We start from the raw sequence: 25241 nt of genomic DNA on the forward strand, positions 1-25241 counted from the left end.
AGTTTCATTTTTGGGGTTCATCTTTACCCCTTCTACTATCGAGATGGATCCAGTTAAGGTCCAAGCCATCCAGGATTGGATTCAGCCGACATCTCTGAAAAGTCTGCAAAAGTTCCTGGGCTTTGCTAATTTTTATCGTCGCTTCATCTGTAATTTTTCTAGCATTGCCAAACCATTGACCGATTTGACCAAGAAGGGTGCTGATTTGGTTAATTGGTCTTCTGCTGCTGTGGAAGCTTTTCAGGAGTTGAAGCATCGTTTTTGTTCTGCCCCTGTGTTGTGTCAGCCAGATGTTTCTCTTCCGTTCCAGGTCGAGGTTGATGCTTCTGAGATTGGAGCAGGGGCGGTTTTGTCACAGAGAGGTTCTGATTGCTCAGTGATGAAACCATGTGCTTTCTTTTCCAGGAAGTTTTCGCCCGCTGAGCGTAATTATGATGTGGGCAATCGAGAGTTGCTGGCCATGAAGTGGGCATTCGAGGAGTGGCGTCATTGGCTTGAAGGAGCTAAGCATCGCGTGGTGGTATTGACTGATCATAAGAACTTGACTTATCTCGAGTCTGCCAAGCGCTTGAATCCTAGACAGGCCCGTTGGTCGTTATTTTTTGCCCGCTTCGACTTTGTGATTTCGTACCTTCCGGGCTCTAAAAATGTGAAGGCAGATGCTCTGTCTAGGAGTTTTGTGCCCGACTCTCCGGGTTTATCTGAGCCAGCGGGTATCCTCAAGGAAGGAGTCATTGTGTCTGCCATCTCCCCTGATTTGCGGCGGGTGCTGCAAAAATTTCAGGCGAATAAACCTGATCGTTGTCCAGCAGAGAAACTGTTCGTCCCTGATAGGTGGACTAATAAACTTATCTCTGAACTTCATTGTTCGGTGTTGGCTGGTCATCCTGGAATCTTTGGTACCAGAGAGTTAGTGGCTAGATCCTTCTGGTGGCCATCTCTGTCACGGGATGTACGTACTTTTGTGCAGTCCTGTGGGATTTGTGCTAGGGCTAAGCCCTGCTGTTCTCGTGCCAGTGGGTTGCTTTTGCCCTTGCCGGTCCCAAAGAGGCCTTGGACACATATTTCGATGGATTTCATTTCTGACCTTCCCGTTTCTCAAAAGATGTCAGTCATTTGGGTGGTCTGTGATCGCTTTTCTAAAATGGTCCATCTGGTGCCCTTGGCTAAATTGCCTTCCTCCTCTGATTTGGTACCTTTGTTCTTTCAGCATGTGGTTCGGTTGCATGGCATTCCTGAGAATATTGTTTCTGACAGAGGTTCCCAGTTTGTTTCAAGGTTTTGGCGAGCCTTTTGTGGTAGGATGGGCATTGACCTATCCTTTTCCTCGGCTTTCCATCCTCAGACTAATGGCCAGACCGAACGAACCAATCAGACCTTGGAAACATATCTGAGATGTTTTGTTTCTGCAGACCAGGATGATTGGGTGTCCTTTTTGCCGTTGGCTGAGTTCGCCCTTAATAATCGGGCCAGCTCGGCTACCTTGGTTTCTCCATTTTTTTGCAATTCTGGGTTCCATCCTCGTTTCTCTTCAGGACAGGTTGAGTCTTCGGACTGTCATGATGTGGATTCTGTGGTGGATAGGTTGCAGCAGATCTGGACTCAGGTAGTGGACAATTTGATCTTGTCCCAGGAGAAAGCTCAACTTTTCGCTAATCGCAGACGCCGTGTGGGTCCCCGACTTCGTGTTGGGGATCTGGTTTGGTTATCTTCTCGTCATATTCCTATGAAGGTTTCCTCTCCTAAATTTAAACCTCGTTTTATTGGTCCGTATAGGATTTCTGAGGTTCTCAATCCTGTGTCTTTTCGTTTGACCCTCCCAGACTCCTTTTCCATACATAATGTATTCAATAGGTCGTTGTTGCGGAGATACGTGGCACCTATGGTTCCATCTGTTGAGCCTCCTGCCCCGGTTTTGGTGGAGGGGGAATTGGAGTATATTGTGGAGAAGATTTTGGATTCTCGTGTTTCTAGACGGAAACTCCAGTATCTGGTTAAATGGAAGGGTTATGCTCAGGAAGATAATTCCTGGGTTTTTGCCTCTGATGTTCATGCTTCCGATCTTGTTCGTGCCTTTCATGCGGCTCATCCTGGTCGGCCTGGGGGCTCTGGTGAGGGTTCGGTGACCCCTCCTCAAGGGGGGGGTACTGTTGTGAATTCTGTGGCTGAATTCACTCCTGTGGTCACAAGTGGTACTGCAGCTTCTGAGCTTCCTCCCTCAGGTGTTTTGGTGAGCTCGTTAACTGCTTCATTACTTAACTCCGCCTGATGCTGCTATCTTTGCTCCTTGTCAATGTTTCAGTGTTGGATCTGAGCTTCTCCTGATTGTTCCTGTGACCTGCTGCTCTGTATAGCTAAGTGCTTTTTGCTTTTTTGTTGCTTTTTTTCTGTCCAGCTTGTCTTTTGTTTTGCTGGAAGCTCTGAGACGCAAAGGGTGTACCGCCGTGCCGTTAGTTCGGCACGGTGGGTTTTTTTTGCCCCCTTTGCGTGGTTTTGCTTTAGGGTTTTTTGTAGACTGCAAAGTTCGCTTTACTGTCCTCGCTCTATCCTAGAATATCGGGCCCCACTTTGCTGAATCTATTTCATCCCTACGTTTTGTCTTTTCATCTTACTCACAGTCATTATATGTGGGGGGCTGCCTTTTCCTTTGGGGAATTTCTCTGGGGCAAGTCAGGCCTATTTTTCTATCTTCAGGCTAGCTAGTTTCTTAGGCTGTGCCGAGTTGCCTAGGTAGTTGTTAGGCGCAATCCACAGCCGCTTTTAGTTGTGTTTAGGATAGGATCAGGTGTGCAGTCTACAGAGTTTCCACGTCTCAGAGCTCGTTCTTGTATTTTTGGGTATTTGTCAGATCACTGTGTGCGCTCTGATCGCTAAGCACACTGTGTTTCTGGATTGCCTTCATAACACCTGTCATTAGCAAACATAACACTTTTGCCCTTGCCGGTCCCGAAGAGGCCCTGGATGCATATTTCCATGGATTTTATTTCAGATCTCCCATTCTCTCAAAGGATGTCGGTCATTTGGGTGGTTTGTGATCGCTTCTCTAAGATGGTCCATTTGGTACCCTTGTCTAAATTGCCTTCCTCCTCTGATTTGGTGCCATTGTTTTTCCAGCATGTGGTTCGTTTGCATGGCATTCCAGAGAACATCGTCTCGGACAGAGGTTCCCAGTTTGTTTCGAGGTTTTGGCGGTCCTTTTGTGCTAAGATGGGCATTGATTTGTCTTTTTCCTCGGCTTTCCATCCTCAGACTAATGGCCAAACCGAACGAACTAATCAGACTTTGGAAACATATCTGAGATGCTTTGTTTCTGCTGATCAGGATGATTGGGTGTCCTTCTTGCCTTTGGCTGAGTTCGCCCTTAATAATCGGGCCAGCTCGGCTACTTTGGTTTCGCCTTTTTTCTGTAATTCTGGTTTCCATCCTCGTTTCTCTTCAGGGCAGGTTGAGCCTTCGGACTGTCCTGGTGTGGATACTGTGGTGGACAGGTTGCAGCAGATTTGGACTCATGTGGTGGACAATTTGACATTGTCCCAGGAGAAGGCTCAACGTTTCGCTAACCGCCGGCGCTGTGTTGGTCCCCGACTTCGTGTTGGGGATTTGGTTTGGTTGTCATCTCGTTATGTTCCTATGAAGGTTTCCTCTCCTAAGTTTAAGCCTCGTTTCATTGGTCCGTATAAGATTTCTGAAGTTCTCAATCCTGTGTCATTTCGTTTGGCCCTTCCAGCTTCTTTTGCCATCCATAATGTGTTCCATAGGTCGTTATTGCGGAGATAAGTGGCGCCTATGGTTCCCTCCGTTGGTCCTCCTGCCCCGGTGTTGATCGAGGGGGAGTTGGAGTATGTGGTGGAGAAGATTTTGGATTCTCGTATTTCGAGACGGAAACTCCAGTACCTGGTCAAGTGGAAGGGTTATGGTCAGGAAGATAATTCCTGTGTTTTTGCCTCTGATGTTCATGCTGCCGATCTAGTTTGTGCCTTTCATTTGGCTCCTCCTGATCGGCCTGGGGGCTCTGGTGAGGGTTCGGTGACCCCTCCTCAAGGGGGGGGGTACTGTTGTGAATTCTGTTATCGAACTCCCTCCTGTGGTCATGAATGGTACTTCGGCGAGTTCTGTCCATAGACTCCCCCTGGTGGCTGTGAGTGGAGCTGCTGCTTCTGAGGTTCCTTCCACAGGTGACTTAGTTTATTCTTTGGCTGGCTGCTCTATTTAACTCCACTCTGATCGTTACTCCATGCCAGCTGTCAATGTTCTTGTACTGGTTCAGTTCGCTCTTGGATCTTTCTGGTGACCTGTCTACTCCAGCAGAAGCTAAGTCCCTGCTAGCTTATTATTTGTTCATTGTTTTCTTGTCCAGCTTGCTATCATGATTTTGCCTTGCTAGCTGGAAGCTCTGGGAGGCAGAGTGGCACCTCCGCACCGTGAGTCGGTGCGGAGGTCTTTTTGCACACTCTGCATGGTCTTTTTGTAGTTTTTTGTGCTGACCGCAAAGTTACCTTTTCTATCCTCAGTCTGATTAGTAAGTCTGGCCTCCCTTTGCTGAAACCTGTTTCATTTCTGTGTTTGTGACTGTCATCTTAACTCACAGTCAATATATGTGGGGGGCTGCCTTTTTCTTTGGGGAATTTCTCTGAGGCAAGGTAGGCTTTATTTTCTATCTCTAGGGCTAGTTAGCTCTTAGGCTGTGAAGAGGCGTCTAGGTAGAGTTAGGTACGCTCCACGGCTATTTCTAGTGTGTGTGATAGGATTAGGGGTTGCGGTCAGCAGAGCTCCCACTTCCCAGAGCTTGTCCTTTGTTATTTTAACCATCAGGTCGTTTCGGGTGCTCCTAACCACCAGGTCCATAACAGTACAGCTGGCCCAAAGTGTTAATGCATCTCAATAGAGCGATAAGAGAAGTTCTGAGACCATTTTTTTTCTCTGCAGTGTGTTTTGTCTTTCTTTTCCCCTAAACCTCTGGGTGGTTCAGGACACAGGTGTAGCTATGGACATTCAAGGTCTGTCCTCTTGTGTGGATCATCTCACTGCAAGGGTACAAAACATTCAAGATTTTGTGGTTCAGAATCCGATGTTAGAGCCTAGAATTCCAATTCCTGATTTGTTTTCTGGGGATAGATCTAAGTTCCTGAATTTCAAAAATAATTGTAAACTGTATCTTGCTTTGAGACCCCGCTCCTCTGGTGACCCCGTTCAACAAGTAAAAATCATTAGTTCTTTGTTGCGTGGCGACCCTCAAGACTGGGCATTTTCCCTTGCGCCAGCAGATCCTGCATTGCGTGATGTAGATGCGTTTTTTCTGGCACTTGGATTGCTTTATGATGAACCAAATTCAGTGGATCAGGCAGAGAAAATCTTGCTGGCTTTGTGTCAGGGTCAGGATGAAGCGGAGGTATATTGTCAGAAGTTTAGAAAGTGGTCTGTGCTTACTCAGTGGAATGAGTGTGCCCTGGCAGCAATTTTCAGAAAGGGTCTTTCTGAAGCCCTTAAGGATGTCATGGTGGGATTTCCCACGCCTGCTGGTCTGAGTGAGTCTATGTCCTTGGCCATTCAGATCGATCAGCGCTTGCGTGAGCGCAAAGCTGTGCACCTTTTGGCGGTATTCTCTGAGCATAGGCCTGAGCCTATGCAATGTGATAGGACTTTGACCAGAGCTGAACGGCAAGAACACAGACGTCGGAATGGGCTGTGTTTTTACTGTGGTGATTCCACTCATGCTATCTCCGATTGTCCTGAGCGCACTAAGCGGTTCGCTAGGTCTGCCACTATTGGTACGGTACAGTCTAAATTTCTTTTGTCCGTTACTCTGATTTGCTCTTTGTCGTCCTGTTCTGTTATGGCATTTGTGGATTCAGGCGCTGCCCTGAATTTGATGGACTTGGAGTTTGCCAGGCGCTGTGGTTTTTTCTTGGAGCCCTTGCAGTATCCTATTCCATTGAGAGGAATTGATGCTACGCCTTTGGCCAAGAATAAGCCTCAGTATTGGACTCAATTGACCATGTGCATGGCTCCTGCACATCAGGAGGATATTCGCTTTTTGGTGTTGCATAATCTGCATGATGTGGTCGTTTTGGGGTTGCCATGGCTACAGCTCCATAATCCAGTATTGGATTGGAAATCTATGTCTGTGTCCAGCTGGGGTTGTCAAGGGGTACATGGTGATGTTCTATTGCTGTCAATTTCGCCTTCCACTTCTTCTGAAGTCCCTGAGGTTTTGTCGGATTACCGGGATGTATTTGATGAGCCCAAATCCAGTGCCCTACCTCCTCATAGGGATTGCGATTGTGCCATTAATTTGATTCCTGGTAGTAAGTTTCCTAAGGGCCGACTGTTCAATTTATCTGTGACAGAGCATGCCGCTATGCGGAGTTATATAAAGGAATCCTTGGAGAGAGGTCATATTCGCCCGTCGTCATCACCGTTGGGAGCAGGGTTCTTTTTTGTGGCTGGCCAAGAAGGATGGTTCTTTGAGACCTTGTATTGATTACCGCCTTCTTAATAAGATCACGGTCAAATTTCAGTACCCTTTGCCGCTGTTGTCTGATTTGTTTGCTCGGATTAAGGGGGCTAGTTGGTTCACCAAGATAGATCTTCGAAGGGCGTATAATTTTGTGCGTATTAAACAGGGCGATGAATGGAAAACAGCATTTAATACACCCGAGGGCCATTTTGAGTACCTGGTTATGCCATTCGGGCTTTCTAATGCTCCATCTGTGTTTCAGTCCTTTATGCATGACATCTTCCGAGAGTACCTGGATAGATTCATGATTGTATATTTGGATGATATTTTGGTCTTTTCGGATGATTGGGAGTCTCATGTGAAGCAGGTCAGAATGGTGTTCCAGGTCCTTCGCGCGAATTCCTTGTTTGTGAAGGGGTCAAAATGTCTCTTTGGAGTTCAGAAGGTTTCATTTTTGGGTTTCATTTATTCTCCTTCTACTATCGAGATGGATCCTGTTAAAGTTCAGGCCATTTATGATTGGACTCAGCTGACGTCTGTGAAGAGCCCGCAGAAGTTCCTGGGCTTTGCTAATTTTTACCGTCGCTTCATCGCTAATTTTTCTAGTGTTGCTAAACCGTTGACTGATTTGACCAAGAAAGGTGCTGATGTGGTCAATTGGTCCTCTGCAGCTGTAGAGGCTTTTCAGGAGTTGAAGCGTCGTTTTTCTTCTGCCCCTGTGTTGTGCCAGCCAGATGTTTCGCTCCCGTTTCAGGTCGAGGTTGATGCTTCTGAGATTGGAGCAGGGGCTGTTTTGTCGCAAAGAAGTTCTGATGGCTCGGTGATGAAACCATGTGCCTTCTTTTCTAGAAAGTTCTCGCCTGCTGAGCGCAATTATGATGTTGGCAATCGAGAGTTGTTGGCCATGAAGTGGGCATTCGAGGAGTGGCGACATTGGCTTGAAGGAGCCAAGCATCGCGTTGTGGTCTTGACGGATCACAAGAATTTGACTTATCTCGAGTCTGCCAAACGGTTGAATCCTAGACAGGCTCGATGGTCGCTGTTTTTCTCCCGTTTTGATTTTGTGGTTTCGTACCTTCCGGGCTCTAAGAATGTGAAGGCTGATGCCCTGTCAAGGAGTTTTGTGCCTGACTCTCCGGGTGTTCCTGAGCCGGCGGGTATTCTCAAAGAGGGGGTAATTTTGTCTGCCATCTCCCCTGATTTGCGGCGGGTGCTGCAGAAGTTTCAGGCTGATAGACCTGGCCGTTGTCCAGCGGAGAAACTGTTTGTCCCTGATAGATGGACTAGTAGAGTTATCTCTGAGGTTCATTGTTCGGTGTTGGCTGGTCATCCTGGAATCTTTGGTACCAGAGATTTGGTGGCTAGATCCTTTTGGTGGCCTTCTTTGTCACGGGATGTGCGTTCTTTTGTGCAGTCCTGTGGGACTTGTGCTCGGGCTAAGCCCTGCTGTTCTCGTGCCAGTGGGTTGCTTTTGCCCTTGCCGGTCCCGAAGAGGCCCTGGATGCATATTTCCATGGATTTTATTTCAGATCTCCCATTCTCTCAAAGGATGTCGGTCATTTGGGTGGTTTGTGATCGCTTCTCTAAGATGGTCCATTTGGTACCCTTGTCTAAATTGCCTTCCTCCTCTGATTTGGTGCCATTGTTTTTCCAGCATGTGGTTCGTTTGCATGGCATTCCAGAGAACATCGTCTCGGACAGAGGTTCCCAGTTTGTTTCGAGGTTTTGGCGGTCCTTTTGTGCTAAGATGGGCATTGATTTGTCTTTTTCCTCGGCTTTCCATCCTCAGACTAATGGCCAAACCGAACGAACTAATCAGACTTTGGAAACATATCTGAGATGCTTTGTTTCTGCTGATCAGGATGATTGGGTGTCCTTCTTGCCTTTGGCTGAGTTCGCCCTTAATAATCGGGCCAGCTCGGCTACTTTGGTTTCGCCTTTTTTCTGTAATTCTGTTTTCCATCCTCGTTTCTCTTCAGGGCAGGTTGAGCCTTCGGACTGTCCTGGTGTGGATACTGTGGTGGACAGGTTGCAGCAGATTTGGACTCATGTGGTGGACAATTTGACATTGTCCCAGGAGAAGGCTCAACGTTTCGCTAACCGCCGGCGCTGTGTTGGTCCCCGACTTCGTGTTGGGGATTTGGTTTGGTTGTCATCTCGTTATGTTCCTATGAAGGTTTCCTCTCCTAAGTTTAAGCCTCGTTTCATTGGTCCGTATAAGATTTCTGAAGTTCTCAATCCTGTGTCATTTCGTTTGGCCCTTCCAGCTTCTTTTGCCATCCATAATGTGTTCCATAGGTCGTTATTGCGGAGATAAGTGGCGCCTATGGTTCCCTCCGTTGGTCCTCCTGCCCCGGTGTTGGTCGAGGGGGAGTTGGAGTATGTGGTGGAGAAGATTTTGGATTCTCGTATTTCGAGACGGAAACTCCAGTACCTGGTCAAGTGGAAGGGTTATGGTCAGGAAGATAATTCCTGGGTTTTTGCCTCTGATGTTCATGCTGCCGATCTAGTTTGTGCCTTTCATTTGGCTCCTCCTGATCGGCCTGGGGGCTCTGGTGAGGGTTCGGTGACCCCTCCTCAAGGGGGGGGTACTGTTGTGAATTCTGTTATCGAACTCCCTCCTGTGGTCATGAATGGTACTTCGGCGAGTTCTGTCCATAGACTCCCCCTGGTGGCTGTGAGTGGAGCTGCTGCTTCTGAGGTTCCTTCCACAGGTGACTTAGTTTATTCTTTGGCTGGCTGCTCTATTTAACTCCACTCTGATCGTTACTCCATGCCAGCTGTCAATGTTCTTGTACTGGTTCAGTTCGCTCTTGGATCTTTCTGGTGACCTGTCTACTCCAGCAGAAGCTAAGTCCCTGCTAGCTTATTATTTGTTCATTGTTTTCTTGTCCAGCTTGCTATCATGATTTTGCCTTGCTAGCTGGAAGCTCTGGGAGGCAGAGTGGCACCTCCGCACCGTGAGTCGGTGCGGAGGTCTTTTTGCACACTCTGCATGGTCTTTTTGTAGTTTTTTGTGCTGACCGCAAAGTTACCTTTTCTATCCTCAGTCTGTTTAGTAAGTCTGGCCTCCCTTTGCTGAAACCTGTTTCATTTCTGTGTTTGTGACTTTCATCTTAACTCACAGTCAATATATGTGGGGGGCTGCCTTTTTCTTTGGGGAATTTCTCTGAGGCAAGGTAGGCTTTATTTTCTATCTCTAGGGCTAGTTAGCTCTTAGGCTGTGAAGAGGCGTCTAGGTAGAGTTAGGTACGCTCCACGGCTATTTCTAGTGTGTGTGATAGGATTAGGGGTTGCGGTCAGCAGAGCTCCCACTTCCCAGAGCTTGTCCTTTGTTATTTTAACCATCAGGTCGTTTCGGGTGCTCCTAACCACCAGGTCCATAACAGTACAGCTGGCCCAAAGTGTTAATGCATCTCAATAGAGCGATAAGAGAAGTTCTGAGACCATTTTTTTTCTCTGCAGTGTGTTTTGTCTTTCTTTTCCCCTAAACCTCTGGGTGGTTCAGGACACAGGTGTAGCTATGGACATTCAAGGTCTGTCCTCTTGTGTGGATCATCTCACTGCAAGGGTACAAAACATTCAAGATTTTGTGGTTCAGAATCCGATGTTAGAGCCTAGAATTCCAATTCCTGATTTGTTTTCTGGGGATAGATCTAAGTTCCTGAATTTCAAAAATAATTGTAAACTGTATCTTGCTTTGAGACCCCGCTCCTCTGGTGACCCCGTTCAACAAGTAAAAATCATTAGTTCTTTGTTGCGTGGCGACCCTCAAGACTGGGCATTTTCCCTTGCGCCAGCAGATCCTGCATTGCGTGATGTAGATGCGTTTTTTCTGGCACTTGGATTGCTTTATGATGAACCAAATTCAGTGGATCAGGCAGAGAAAATCTTGCTGGCTTTGTGTCAGGGTCAGGATGAAGCGGAGGTATATTGTCAGAAGTTTAGAAAGTGGTCTGTGCTTACTCAGTGGAATGAGTGTGCCCTGGCAGCAATTTTCAGAAAGGGTCTTTCTGAAGCCCTTAATGATGTCATGGTGGGATTTCCCACGCCTGCTGGTCTGTGTGAGTCTATGTCCTTGGCCATTCAGATCGATCAGCGCTTGCGTGAGCGCAAAGCTGTGCACCTTTTGGCGGTATTCTCTGAGCATAGGCCTGAGCCTATGCAATGTGATAGGACTTTGACCAGAGCTGAACGGCAAGAACACAGACGTCGGAATGGGCTGTGTTTTTACTGTGGTGATTCCACTCATGCTATCTCCGATTGTCCTGAGCGCACTAAGCGGTTCGCTAGGTCTGCCACTATTGGTACGGTACAGTCTAAATTTCTTTTGTCCGTTACTCTGATTTGCTCTTTGTCGTCCTGTTCTGTTATGGCATTTGTGGATTCAGGCGCTGCCCTGAATTTGATGGACTTGGAGTTTGCCAGGCGCTGTGGTTTTTTCTTGGAGCCCTTGCAGTATCCTATTCCATTGAGAGGAATTGATGCTACGCCTTTGGCCAAGAATAAGCCTCAGTATTGGACTCAATTGACCATGTGCATGGCTCCTGCACATCAGGAGGATATTCGCTTTTTGGTATTGCATAATCTGCATGATGTGGTCGTTTTGGGGTTGCCATGGCTACAGCTCCATAATCCAGTATTGGATTGGAAATCTATGTCTGTGTCCAGCTGGGGTTGTCAAGGGGTACATGGTGATGTTCTATTGCTGTCAATTTTGCCTTCCACTTCTTCTGAAGTCCCTGAGGTTTTGTCGGATTACCGGGATGTATTTGATGAGCCCAAATCCAGTGCCCTACCTCCTCATAGGGATTGCGATTGTGCCATTAATTTGATTCCTGGTAGTAAGTTTCCTAAGGGCCGACTGTTCAATTTATCTGTGACAGAGCATGCCGCTATGCGGAGTTATATAAAGGAATCCTTGGAGAGAGGTCATATTCGCCCGTCGTCATCACCGTTGGCAGCAGGGTTCTTTTTTGTGGCCAAGAAGGATGGTTCTTTGAGACCTTGTATTGATTACCGCCTTCTTAATAAGATCACGGTCAAATTTCAGTACCCTTTGCCGCTGTTGTCTGATTTGTTTGCTCGGATTAAGGGGGCTAGTTGGTTCACCAAGATAGATCTTCGAAGGGCGTATAATTTTGTGCGTATTAAACAGGGCGATGAATGGAAAACAGCATTTAATACACCCGAGGGCCATTTTGAGTACCTGGTTATGCCATTCGGGCTTTCTAATGCTCCATCTGTGTTTCAGTCCTTTATGCATGACATCTTCCGAGAGTACCTGGATAGATTCATGATTGTATATTTGGATGATATTTTGGTCTTTTCGGATGATTGGGAGTCTCATGTGAAGCAGGTCAGAATGGTGTTCCAGGTCCTTCGCGCGAATTCCTTGTTTGTGAAGGGGTCAAAGTGTCTCTTTGGAGTTCAGAAGGTTTCATTTTTGAGTTTCATTTTTTCTCCTTCTACTATCGAGATGGATCCTGTTAAAGTTCAGGCCATTTATGATTGGACTCAGCTGACGTCTGTGAAGAGCCCGCAGAAGTTCCTGGGCTTTGCTAATTTTTACCGTCGCTTCATCGCTAATTTTTCTAGTGTTGCTAAACCGTTGACTGATTTGACCAAGAAAGGTGCTGATGTGGTCAATTGGTCCTCTGCAGCTGTAGAGGCTTTTCAGGAGTTGAAGCGTCGTTTTTCTTCTGCCCCTGTGTTGTGCCAGCCAGATGTTTCGCTCCCGTTTCAGGTCGAGGTTGATGCTTCTGAGATTGGAGCAGGGGCTGTTTTGTCGCAAAGAAGTTCTGATGGCTCGGTGATGAAACCATGTGCCTTCTTTTCTAGAAAGTTCTCGCCTGCTGAGCGCAATTATGATGTTGGCAATCGAGAGTTGTTGGCCATGAAGTGGGCATTCGAGGAATGGCGACATTGGCTTGAAGGAGCCAAGCATCGCGTTGTGGTCTTGACGGATCACAAGAATTTGACTTATCTCGAGTCTGCCAAACGGTTGAATCCTAGACAGGCTCGATGGTCGCTGTTTTTCTCCCGTTTTGATTTTGTGGTTTCGTACCTTCCGGGCTCTAAGAATGTGAAGGCTGATGCCCTGTCAAGGAGTTTTGTGCCTGACTCTCCGGGTGTTCCTGAGCCGGCGGGTATTCTCAAAGAGGGGGTAATTTTGTCTGCCATCTCCCCTGATTTGCGACGGGTGCTGCAGAAGTTTCAGGCTGATAGACCTGGCCATTGTCCAGCGGAGAAACTGTTTGTCCCTGATAGATGGACTAGTAGAGTTATCTCTGAGGTTCATTGTTCGGTGTTGGCTGGTCATCCTGGAATCTTTGGTACCAGAGATTTGGTGGCTAGATCCTTTTGGTGGCCTTCTTTGTCACGGGATGTGCGTTCTTTTGTGCAGTCCTGTGGGACTTGTGCTCGGGCTAAGCCCTGCTGTTCTCGTGCCAGTGGGTTGCTTTTGCCCTTGCCGGTCCCGAAGAGGCCCTGGATGCATATTTCCATGGATTTTATTTCAGATCTCCCATTCTCTCAAAGGATGTCGGTCATTTGGGTGGTTTGTGATCGCTTCTCTAAGATGGTCCATTTGGTACCCTTGTCTAAATTGCCTTCCTCCTCTGATTTGGTGCCATTGTTTTTCCAGCATGTGGTTCGTTTGCATGGCATTCCAGAGAACATCGTCTCGGACAGAGGTTCCCAGTTTGTTTCGAGGTTTTGGCGGTCCTTTTGTGCTAAGATGGGCATTGATTTGTCTTTTTCCTCGGCTTTCCATCCTCAGACTAATGGCCAAACCGAACGAACTAATCAGACTTTGGAAACATATCTGAGATGCTTTGTTTCTGCTGATCAGGATGATTGGGTGTCCTTCTTGCCTTTGGCTGAGTTCGCCCTTAATAATCGGGCCAGCTCGGCTACTTTGGTTTCGCCTTTTTTCTGTAATTCTGGTTTCCATCCTCGTTTCTCTTCAGGGCAGGTTGAGCCTTCGGACTGTCCTGGTGTGGATACTGTGGTGGACAGGTTGCAGCAGATTTGGACTCATGTGGTGGACAATTTGACATTGTCCCAGGAGAAGGCTCAACGTTTCGCTAACCGCCGGCGCTGTGTTGGTCCCCGACTTCGTGTTGGGGATTTGGTTTGGTTGTCATCTCGTTATGTTCCTATGAAGGTTTCCTCTCCTAAGTTTAAGCCTCGTTTCATTGGTCCGTATAAGATTTCTGAAGTTCTCAATCCTGTGTCATTTCGTTTGGCCCTTCCAGCTTCTTTTGCCATCCATAATGTGTTCCATAGGTCGTTATTGCGGAGATAAGTGGCGCCTATGGTTCCCTCCGTTGGTCCTCCTGCCCCGGTGTTGGTCGAGGGGGAGTTGGAGTATGTGGTGGAGAAGATTTTGGATTCTCGTATTTCGAGACGGAAACTCCAGTACCTGGTCAAGTGGAAGGGTTATGGTCAGGAAGATAATTCCTGGGTTTTTGCCTCTGATGTTCATGCTGCCGATCTAGTTTGTGCCTTTCATTTGGCTCCTCCTGATCGGCCTGGGGGCTCTGGTGAGGGTTCGGTGACCCCTCCTCAAGGGGGGGGGTACTGTTGTGAATTCTGTTATCGAACTCCCTCCTGTGGTCATGAATGGTACTTCGGCGAGTTCTGTCCATAGACTCCCCCTGGTGGCTGTGAGTGGAGCTGCTGCTTCTGAGGTTCCTTCCACAGGTGACTTAGTTTATTCTTTGGCTGGCTGCTCTATTTAACTCCACTCTGATCGTTACTCCATGCCAGCTGTCAATGTTCTTGTACTGGTTCAGTTCGCTCTTGGATCTTTCTGGTGACCTGTCTACTCCAGCAGAAGCTAAGTCTCTGCTAGCTTATTATTTGTTCATTGTTTTCTTGTCCAGCTTGCTATCATGATTTTGCCTTGCTAGCTGGAAGCTCTGGGAGGCAGAGTGGCACCTCCGCACCGTGAGTCGGTGCGGAGGTCTTTTTGCACACTCTGCATGGTCTTTTTGTAGTTTTTTGTGCTGACCGCAAAGTTACCTTTTCTATCCTCAGTCTGTTTAGTAAGTCTGGCCTCCCTTTGCTGAAACCTGTTTCATTTCTGTGTTTGTGACTTTCATCTTAACTCACAGTCAATATATGTGGGGGGCTGCCTTTTTCTTTGGGGAATTTCTCTGAGGCAAGGTAGGCTTTATTTTCTATCTCTAGGGCTAGTTAGCTCTTAGGCTGTGAAGAGGCGTCTAGGTAGAGTTAGGTACGCTCCACGGCTATTTCTAGTGTGTGTGATAGGATTAGGGGTTGCGGTCAGCAGAGCTCCCACTTCCCAGAGCTTGTCCTTTGTTATTTTAACCATCAGGTCGTTTCGGGTGCTCCTAACCACCAGGTCCATAACAGGGGGGGAATGACATTGATGAATGCACCTTCCTCATCTTCTTTCGGCATAGTGATGGCCGAGGAGCAGACACACAGGGGAGCAGTATCAGTCACTGACACCACTCACCCGTCTTTCTGTCTGCGTCCCAGTCGTCAATCATTCCCAGCAATCAAATGTTTTCTTGTATGTCACATACGAATACAATTGCTGTAAGCGCTGCCCAGGACAGGAGCTGAGAAGCTGTAATCAGACCCCTGCTCCGCCAGGAAATCTGCCAGAATGCAGGCCACTTCCTGCCTGTAGACTGAAGAAGACGGTACATGCAGGGGAGATCGCATGGCGCAATGCAATGACATCATCGCTCCATCCAGTGCCCACTACTGTACAGAATAGAAGAGGAGATGGATTTGTGCTGCACCTGGATTAGGTGAGAAAAAGCTTTTATTTTTAATTTATCTTATTTTTGTTTGTGTGCGGGGCATAACAAGAGGGGCTGGCTGTGGAGCCATATATGTGGGGCTGGATGTGGGAAGATGTGTACGGTTGCTTTGGGGTCAAGTGAGTATCTTGTTGTGGGGACATACGAGGGGCTGGCTGTGCGGACATTACAAGAGGGGCTAGCTGTGGGGGAATTATGAGGGGCTGGGCATGGGGACATACAAGGGGCTGGCTGTGGGTTCATATGAGGGGCTGGCTGTGGGGATATACTAGGGGCTGGCTGTCGTGACATTGCAATGGGCTGAGTGTGGGGACATAACAAGAGCGTCTGTGGGGGACATCCTATTATGTCATATGTTGCGAAGGGGTTAAGATCTTACCAGAGCTCGGAGCAGCGGAGGAACCAGGAGCAAGAGAGGTGAGTATTGTATTTATTTATTTTTGGAGGTGCATTATACTATAGAGGCCTGAGGGTGTGCATTATATTACAGTGTGCCTATGGGGGGCTGCATTATATTACAGTCTGCCTATGGGGGGCTGCATTATATTAGAGTCTGCATATGGGTGGCTGCATCATACTATAGAGTCTGTCTATGGGGGGTGCATTGTATCATACAGAGTCTGTCTATGGGGGTGCATTATACTATATAGAGTCTGCCTATAGTGGATGCATTATACTATATAACATTTGCCTATGGGAAGAGGATTGTACGATATAGAATTTGCCTATAGGGAGTGCAGTATACTATAGATTCTGCATATGGGGGTGCATTATACTATGGAGGTCTATGGGGAGTACATTATACTATAATGAGGACTATCTGGTGCATTATACTATATGGAGACTATCTAGGGGGCCATCATACAGTGTGGAGATTACAGTGAGGGTGCCATCATACAGTGTTGGAGCCATCAAACAATTACATTAAATGTAAAGTGGGCACTTATTGTTATAGGGGATCTCAGGTTACTGTGACTGTGAAAGGGGTACACAGGGCACTTTTACTTTCAAGGGGACAAAATGTGGGTACTGTTTTCTAGGGCAATTGCACCCGGCATTACTATATTCTACAGGGTTGCATTAGAATTTAGAGGGCACAAAGAACCACACAGCAGGTGCAGTAATAGGGACACATACAGCAGCGGCTCAGCATTGGAGTATCAGCAGAATAAGGAGTTTGTGCAGGTTGGGAATAGATGGTGACAGTGCTGAAAATATGAGTCGTGAAATGTGTCTTTGTTGTAATCTTTGCTGCCTTGTCCTGGCTGGAAGAAGTTGTCATGTTGGTCTGGGCCAGATGGAAAAGATGGGAAAAGTGAACGATTCCATCAGAAAGATCGCCCTCTGTAAGTCACCATCTATAACTGTGTTATACTGCTGTGATCTCTTGTATGTTCTGTAGGATTGGTATCTACCACTGACCATATGGCGGTAATATCAATGTTGGTGTCATGACTCTGGCAGGATGGTTTTGCCTCCATCCTGGTCAGGCCAGGGTTAATTCTAGTCCACCTGTCTTTGGTTTTGGGGCGGCTATTTAATGTTGGTAGTTCCTTGGTTTGGTGTCGGTGATACTTCCTTATACTCGGTTTGTGGTTGCTGACCCAGTTTACTCATCAGTAATCGCTGTGCCTCTGTGTGTGTGAGCTTTTGCTGTGTATTACCCGGTTTGTCCCCTGACTTTTGCCTCTGTATACTGCATTGTACTGCCCTGTCCTTCCTGGTTATCTGATCCCTTGGCTCAGCTCGGTTTACTCTCTGTCTTATCCGTAGGTACCACGCTCTCGTCTGGATTTTGACCCTCGGCTCTACTTTGACCACATTTACGTTCTGTGCCCTGTACTCTGCGCCCCCAGCTGCCTTCCCTGGCCGCGCGTGCGGTGACTCCTCCTCCTGTCATCACGTGACTGCTTTGTTCCAGGTCCTGTGCTCACTGCTTAGTCTCAGGTCCTTGTGCACTGCGTGCCTTGTTCCCCCTCTCCTTGCATTCGTTCCCATTCCCTCTGGTAGCGCTCCCTAGGCTGCGTCTGTGACACCATCGGTGTCATTACAGTTGGTGTTTATATAGAAATTATGTTCAGTAACAGCGTGGTCATCTGCTGAGGTTCTCCTCCAATATTACAGTGTGTGACCCAGTTGTAATCATGGTTACCTGGTTAGTGGCCCACTCAGAAGTTTCGCTCACCTCTGAACCAAAACTATAGCTACACCTCTGGATCTTACCAAACTCTATCTAGCGACATTGTGGCACAGGCTTCTAGTGCTATAATTTGAAACAGTTCTTTCCGGTGCATGGCAAATAGGATAATCGCAGCTTAGCTGCCCCTTAGGCATAAGTACCACAGTGCCAAAAAGAACACTTAAAACACACTGTAATAAAGTAACATCACTCAGCATAGCTCTGATGGGTACATTGTTAGATATTTGCCCAGGTACCAACTGTACCGCTATGGTGAACCCTTGTACAAGTTAAAAATGCTCTCCAGGCTAAGGGAGCGGAAACACTTGTGTAATTGTTTTTAGTTCTGAGTTTTATACTCGGCACAATTATCACTAAATCATAAAAACCTTTATTTCAAACATAGTTCATGAAGCGAACAACGCTCAGAAGCTACTCTCATAAGAAAGTAAAGCAAAGAAATGGAGGTGATCATTACAACAATGCTCTTTTACATCTGAATTTGTTTTCATATATAAAAATGGAATTAGAAAACACTATTCATTGTATATATTCAAGGTAATTAGCTTTACTCAGGGGTGGATTAAGGGTAGCCAGGGCCCCGGGCTGTTCACACACTGTGGCCCCCCCCGGTCATGTGACGGAGGTCATGTGAAGGGGGTCATGTGACGGTTGTCACGTGACGGGGGTCATGATATACCCGAACCAGATTATTCCAGAAAAAGGGCCGGGCCCTACTCTACTGTAACCTAGGAAATATTTGTTAAAATCTGCAATACAATTTAGGTATATCTTGACCAATAATATCACATACAAGGAGCAAATACCACCGCACCATGACCAGACCACAAATTACAACCACAGTGATCGAATAATAGCACATACAAGGGACAAATACCATCGCACCATTTCCAGACCACATATTACCATACCTCCCAACTTGCGCGCCGCAGCAAGTTTTGGGACACACCTCTGACCACACCCATTCACTAGTCACACCCATATCCATGTCTCAACCACACCCATTTAGCACTGCTGATCACACTGTTCATAAAGAATAATTATAAAAAAAAAATATGGCCACACAGTGCTCGATACTGTATAATGGCCACACAGTGCTCCATACTGTATAACGACCCCACATGACCACATGATGCTCAATACTGTACAATGGCCACACATGATGTTCAATACTGTATAATGACCCCACATGATGCTCAATACTGTATAATGGCCACACATGATGCTCCATACTGTATAATGGCCCCACATGATGCTCAATACTGTATAATGACCCCACGTGATGCTCAATACTGTATAATGGCCCCACATGATGCTCAATACTGTATAATGACCCCACATGATGCTCAATACTGTATAATGGCCACACATGATGCTCAATACTGTATAATGGCCACACATGATGCTCCATACTGTATAGTGACTGCACATGATGCTCCATACTGTATAATGACCGCACATGATGCTCAATACTGTATAATGGCCACACATGATGCTCCATACTGTATAGTGACTGCACATGATGCTCCATACTGTATAATGACCGCACATGATGCTCAATACTGTATAATGGCCACACATGATGCTCCATACTGTATAATGGCCACACATGATGCTCCATACTGTATAATGACCGCACATGATGCTCTATACTGTATAATGACCACACATGATGCTCCATATTGTACAATGACCGCACATGATGCTCCATAATGGCCACACATGATGCTCCATACTGTATAATGAGCGCATATGATGCTCCATACTGTATAATAGCCGCACATGATGCTCCATACTGTATAATAGCCGTACATGATGCTCCATACTGTATAATGACTGCACATGATGCTCCATACTGTATAATGACAGCACATGATGCTCCATACTGTATAATGACAGCACATGATGCTCCATACTGTATAATGGCCACACATGATGCTCCATACTGTATAATGACCGCACATGATGCTCTATACTGTATAATGGCCACACATGATGCTCCATACTTTATAATGACCGCACATGAGGCTCCATACTGTATAATGGCCACACATGATGCTCCTTACTGTATATTGGCCGCACATGATAATGGCCACACATAGCTACTCCTACACACGCGGCTGCGCTCTGTAAACTTTGCATACACGGCTCCGCTCCGTACACACGGCTCCACTCCATACATCTCATACACACACGGCTCCGCTCCGTACACATTCAGCTCCATTCGATACACCTCATACACGGCTCTGCTCCATACACCTCATACACGGCTCCGCTCCATACACCTCATAGACACACGGCTCCGCTCCATACATCTCGTACACACGGCACTACTCCGTACACCTCATACACACACCGCTCCGCTCCATACACATTGCACACACTGCTCCGCATACCTTGCACACACACAGCTCCGCTGCGTACACCTCATACACATACGGCTCCTCTCCATACATCTCGTACACACACGGCACCACTCCGTACACCTCGTACACACGCGGCTGTGCTCCGTACACCTCGTACACACGCGGCTGTGCTCCGTACACCTCATACACACGTGGCTGTGCTCCGTACACCTCATACACACGCGGCAGTGCTCCGTACAGCTCGTACACACGGCTCCGCTCCGTACACCTCGTACACACGCGGCTGTGCTCCGTACACCTCGTACACATGGCTCCGTACACCTCTTACACACGACTCTGCTCCGTACACCTTTTATACATGCGGCTGTGCTCCGTACACCTTGTACACATGGCTCCGTACACCTCTTACACACAACTCCGCTCCGTACACCTCGTACACACGCGGCTGCGCTCCGTACACCTCGTACACACGCGGCTGCGCTCCGTACACCTCGTACACACGCGGCTCTGCTCCGTACACCTCGTACACATGGCTGCGTACACCTCTTACACACGACTCTGCTCCGTACACCTTTTACACATGCGGCTGTGCTCCGTACACCTTGTACACATGGCTCCGTACACCTCTTACACACAACTCCGCTCCGTACACCTCGTACACACGCGGCTGCGCTCCGTACACCTCGTACACACGCGGCTGCGCTCCGTACACCTCGTACACACGCGGCTGCGCTCCGTACACCTCGTACACACGACTCCACTCCGTACACCTTTCACATGCTGCTCCGCTCCGTACACCTCATACACACGCGGCTGTGCTCCGTACACCTCGTACACACGCGGCTGTGCTCCATACACCTCGTACACACGACTCCACTCCGTACACCTTTCACATGCTGCTCCGCTCCGTACACCTCATACACACGCGGCTGTGCTCCGTACACCTCGTACACACGCGGCAGTGCTCCGTACACCTCGTACACACGGCTCCGCTCCGTACACCTCGTACACACGCGGCTGCGCTCCGTACACCTCGTACACACGCGGCTGCGCTCCGTACACCTCGAACACACGCGGCTGCGCTCCGTACACCTCGTACACACGCGGCTGTGCTCCGTACACCTCGTACACACGCGGCTGTGCTCCGTCCACCTCGTACACACGCGGCTGCGCTCCGTACACCTCGTACACACGCGGCTGCGCTCCGTACACCTCGAACACACGCGGCTGTGCTCCGTACACCTCGTACACACGCGGCTGTGCTCCATACACCTCGTACACACGACTCCACTCCGTACACCTTTCACATGCTGCTCCGCTCCGTACACACGCGGCTGCGCTCCGTACACCTCGTACACACGCGGCTGCGCTCCGTACACCTCGAACACACGCGGCTGTGCTCCGTACACCTCGTACACACGCGGCTGTGCTCCGTACACCTCGTACACACGCGGCTGTGCTCCATACACCTCGTACACACGACTCCACTCCATACACCTTTCACATGCTGCTCCGCTCCGTACACCTCATACACACGCGGCTGTGCTCCGTACACCTCGTACACACGCGGCAGTGCTCCGTACACCTCGTACACACGACTCCACTCCGTACACCTTTCACATGCTGCTCCGCTCCATACACCTCATACACACGACTCCGCTCCGTACACCTCGTACACACGCGGCTGTGCTCCATACACCTCGTACACACGACTCCACTCCGTACACCTTTCACATGCTGCTCCGCTCCGCACACCTCATACACACGCGGCTGTGCTCCGTACACCTCGTACACACGCGGCAGTGCTCCGTACACCTCGTACACACGGCTCCGCTCCGTACACCTCGTACACACGCGGCTGCGCTCCGTACACCTCGTACACACGCGGCTGCGCTCCGTACACCTCGAACACACGCGGCTGCGCTCCGTACACCTCGTACACACGCGGCTGTGCTCCGTACACCTCGTACACACGCGGCTGCGCTCCGTACACCTCGTACACACGCGGCTGCGCTCCGTACACCTCGAACACACGCGGCTGTGCTCCGTACACCTCGTACACACGCGGCTGTGCTCCATACACCTCGTACACACGACTCCACTCCGTACACCTTTCACATGCTGCTCCGCTCCGTACACCTCATACACACGCGGCTGTGCTCCGTACACCTCGTACACACGGCTCCGCTCCGTACACCTAGTACACACGCGGCTGTGCTCCGTACACCTTGTACACACGACTCCGCTCCGTACACCTTGTACACACGACTCCGCTCCGTATACCTCATACACACGCTGCTCTGCTCCGTACACCTCGTACACACGCGGCTGTGCTCCGTACACCTTGTACACACGACTCCGCTCCGTACACCTCGTACACACGCGGCTGCGCTCCATACACCTCATGCACACGGCTCCGTACACATCGTACACACACGACTCCGCTCCATAGACCTTTCACACGCTGCTCTGATCCATACACCTCGTACACACACGGCTCTGCTACATCCACCCTGTAAACACCTCCTGACCTCACACATACGCTGCCTTACCCTCCTCCGGCGCCATGGCAACCTGCAAAGTCCTGTACATGGAGGTCCTCCTCCCGATCATGTGACCCTTGACTCCTCCCATCCTGTGACCTCATCACAGGTCCTGTGCACAGAGCAGCCATTATGTGGTGTGCTGCTGTGCAGGCCTGGTGCAGGGACTCGGAGCTCTCAGCTGACCGGGTGATACACGCACCTCCTAACCAATGCGGGCCCCCTCTCTCTGCCCACCGGGTCCGGGGGCACACAAATGCCGGCGGGCATTCAGACAATTAGTGGAGGGTCAATCTGTGCGGTAGCCCAGGGCCCCCCCAGACCACTGGGCCCTGGGCTACCGCCCATATTGACCCTCTGATAATCCGCCCCTGGCTTTACTTTCTTTGTATGTAGTAAACCTGACATTTGTGCCCCATATTCATACCTATCAAAAGATAAAGCTGTGTGTAGGTGGAGAACATTGATCCACATTTTCACAACCTCAAATAAACTCTATTCTGAACATCTGACAATGAAATACATATTAGATGACTGTCGGACAAATGATGTTATGGCCGATCATTCCACTGGCAGTATAAGGATAATTGTAAGAAATCTTCGGCACTCTGAGAATAGTAATGCTTCAATCGGGAGATTTTAACTCAAATGCAGATTGTCACGGGGTCCTTCTCCGATACCACACAATCAACAGAGCAAGAAAATAGTGAACAATTCCAAAAGCTTTATTTAGGCAAAAACACGAAAGGTCCATATACGATCCACCACACAAAGGATAAAATAGTCCAGAACACGAATGCAGTTCAGTAACCGGATAAATGTCCAAGGAGATGAGAATCCAACAATCCAGCAGACAGGTGATACAAAATGGTCCATATGCTTCCCCTTCTCTCTGAGGTGCTGTGCTCACATCATCATTCCACACAAGACTGACCTCTCTGCTATTTTAAGTCTCCTCCTCATTCACAGGTCAGGAGGGGGAAGGTCGCAGGGGCTCATTGTTTCAACAAGCTAGGTCAATATGTCATTAGCAAATTAGCAAACAATACTGTGGGGCTGATATCAGATGGCAGCAACAGCCAATTATCAGTTAGCAAATAACTCCTTCTACAAGAGATCACCATGAAAACAAGTAAAATAAAAATATACACAAAAATGATACCCACATAGCATATCACACCATCACACAGATATATTATACTTATGACATTTTGGCCTTGTAGGGCCTTTTTCAAGTATTATCTGCATAAGAATAATATAGAACAATAAAAAATTAATTCCAAAATTCCAAAAGTAAACAAAACAAAATTATGTACACTTGATCAGCGATAAGAGCAAGGAGATCAATCAAGAGAATTTATGTCATAGAAAACATGGGGATAACACAACTGGATAGAAAAGGTAGATCTAAAACGTCAGATAGCCTATATACGGTAAGTTACCTATGCTCCAGGAACTCTCAACAGACCAGATTAACCCCTGCACTGCACAAAGAAAATTTCCACTTCTTAAAGAAATCTTAAAAATTCACATTCTGGATAAATTTGACTTATTGATTATATAAAAGGATTGGTGAGTTATTTAATTCTATCATTTGTTTACATTTTTTATTTTTTTTAAGCATGGAACATATGCTATAATAATAAATAATAATAATAATATTATAAGAGCTTTGAAATATTTGCCGTCTGTATCATGTATTAAATGTAAAAAAATAAATTAAAGGATTAGTAGTGATTAAACATAATTGATAGTCACATATGAGCCTGTGGCATGTGGTTAAAGGTATATTAAATTGCTGCAATTAAATAATTTATTGTTACCTTTGATGCGCCCAATGAAGGAATTACAATATAACATACTCATACCTCACCACCACCAACAACAAACTTTCCTGTATCAAACTCCACCAACAACTGGACCAATAATCCATCAACCTCAATGTAATCTTTGCTTTGTTCTTCCCAAAAAAAGCTGGAAAGCATGCCCCAAAAGTCTTTCTAGAATCTCTACTAACACCTTGAGATTGGACAAATTCCACTGTTCTACATATTTTCAAAAGTTGTCAAGTTCAGTTATGCAAAGAGCCATTTCTTATTGATTTTAACTCCTGAATTCAAATTTGACAATGAAAATAGTCAGTGGGGTCTTGTTTCTACATCAAAGAGTTTTCCCTGTTACTGCTACATATAATTAATGAATACAAGTTTCAGTACTTTAAGACATTAATATTTTTGCAAATGTAAAGATGCAGAATTTTGTGTTAAGCCAATTTTTTTTATATTTATATAGAAGAAACTTAACAACAATTTAAATTACTAAAACATGTCAAAACACTATTGCGACTTATAAACAGTTACAGAAATTGCACTACAGAATTTGGTCCTCATTTAGTGACAACTCTTTTTTGCTTGTCTCTTGTACTCCTGCATGGAATCATCTCTTACAATTGTACAACATGCAAATTGCCTCTTCTGAGAAAAAGAGGACTTAAACTCTATAGCGCCACCTGTTGGAAGTAGCGATCCTACAAGTCACAATCAACCCTTTAACGAGTCGTGCAATATGACTTAGGATAAAAGCCAAATCAATATCTCAATTCGCAGACATGGTGTTTCGGGCTGTTGGCCCTCGTCAGTGCGAAGCACGAGAACTGATTTGGCTAGGTGAGAGGCTCTGGACTGGGGTCTAAGGGGTATCATTTCTCCTTATGGAGAGTGACATACCAGCTCTGGCTTGTCAAGGTAAGGAGGCTTATTCGCCGTGCAATGCTCCTCTGGGAAATATAATATGCAAATTGCCTCTTCTGAGAAAAAGAGGACTTAAACTCTATAGCGCCGGTACAGTAATCTGTAAGCATTGATGGATTCCATT

Source organism: Ranitomeya imitator, chromosome 2 (assembly GCF_032444005.1).
Source record: "Ranitomeya imitator isolate aRanImi1 chromosome 2, aRanImi1.pri, whole genome shotgun sequence".
NCBI lineage: Eukaryota > Metazoa > Chordata > Amphibia > Anura > Dendrobatidae > Ranitomeya > Ranitomeya imitator.